The sequence below is a fragment of the Propithecus coquereli genome, unplaced genomic scaffold, assembly GCF_000956105.1.
Source record: "Propithecus coquereli isolate 6110/MARCELLA unplaced genomic scaffold, Pcoq_1.0 Scaffold58, whole genome shotgun sequence".
In the NCBI taxonomy this organism is placed as follows: domain Eukaryota; kingdom Metazoa; phylum Chordata; class Mammalia; order Primates; family Indriidae; genus Propithecus; species Propithecus coquereli.
In genome coordinates this window covers 1,527,698-1,529,357 of record NW_012151729.1, presented here as the reverse complement: position 1 = coordinate 1,529,357, position 1,660 = coordinate 1,527,698, and positions in this window count along the sequence as shown.

The following is a 1,660-nucleotide window of genomic DNA, read 5'->3' as shown; positions in this document are numbered from 1 at the left end:
AGGCTAATAAATTGCAAGCCAGGTGATACGGTTAAGAGCTAGGACTAGTGCACACATGAAGAATAAAGAGTCTGTTTTACAGGGCAGAAAGCAGTTTAAAAAATTGCTCTCATGGGCTGTGGCTTCTTAAATAAGGTCATTAGATGACTTTAAGTGATGGATTCCCCCTTCTATCAGGTGATCAGTCTTTCATGTTGTAATATTGCTTAGCTTTTTAGCATGTGTGCTGTGTTTTAGGTATTTAATAAAAAGTAAAGATTAAAGATGATTCAGAGAAAGAAATCTGGCTTCCTGGATGGTGTGCACATCTACTTTGTAGCGATGTAATCTTTGGTGATTATTATGTGGCTATATAATAGCATCGTGTATTCTACAGCCCTTTGCATATTTTAAAAATGCTTTCAGACATCTTGGATATTCTCATATTTTTACTAAAAAGAGAACTAGAGCCCTGAAACCCAAATAGTTTTCTAAACTGGTTTGTAAAGCATGTGGTACCTAATGGGTTATTATATAGCCAGCTATTTCTTTATTCAAAAAACTTGGATTCTGAATCTGGAAGTTGTGATCGTGGCATCTACTTGCCCTTCACTGTAGGGCTTCTCCCCTATACTGTTGATACAGGCCTGTAGGCTGTGCTCACTTACACCCGAGTTTGTGGACTCCATGTCCTTAGGGTTTCCTGGAGTGTATCCACCTATGTCTTAGGGGATTCAAAGGATAGGAAATTCATATTTTTAAAAGTTTCCCAGATGAGCATTAGTATTAACTGCAAGATACCTTTTTGTTTTGATGTGAAGGAACATAGATTTATCCTTAATTATGAACCTAAAGGGCTAGCTTTTAATTTTGGGTGGGGCAGGGATCTGCTAAGAAAAATAGTTAAGTTTTCCAATCTTGAAGCTTTTTTCTTTCAGGAAAACTTAGTATTTTTGAGATAATTGTAGATTTATAGGAGAGTTGCAATACAGAGAGGTATTATATACTCATTATCCAGCTTCTCTAATGTTATAATATCTTATACAAACTTGGTACAGTTATCAAAACTAATAAATTAACATTGATAAAATACCGTTAGATCAATGATGGGCTTTATTTCTATTAATGTCCCTTTTCTGTTCCAGGATCCAATCCAAGATGCATGTAGTACTCATGTCTCCTTATTCTCCTCTGATCTGTGACAGCTTCTGACTTTTCTTTACCTTTTATGACCTTGACATCTCATTTGGGTTTGTCTGATGTTATGATTAGATTAAGGTTATGGACTATGGATTTTGGGGAAGAATGCCACAGAAGTGATTTAACCTTATCACATCATATTGGGGGTATGTAATATCATTCCTGGTTGAATTTAACCCTGATCATTTGGTTATGGTGGTGTTCGTTAGGTTAGTGTTTTTCTCCTTTCCATGGTATTCATTAGAAGTTAGTCACTAAGTCCAGCCCATGCTCAAGGGGAGGGAGGAATTAGGCTCTACTTTCTAGAGAGGGAGGAGAATCTAAATTTGTGGACATATATTAAAGTTACTGCTAATTAATATTTTGGAGGAGATACTTCGAATCCATGCAAATAAAACTTCCCTCCTTGGGAAGTTTTAGCATCTGTTAGTGGATTCTGGCCTGCAGTTATTGCTGTGGTGTTCTAATGGTGATTTTATTT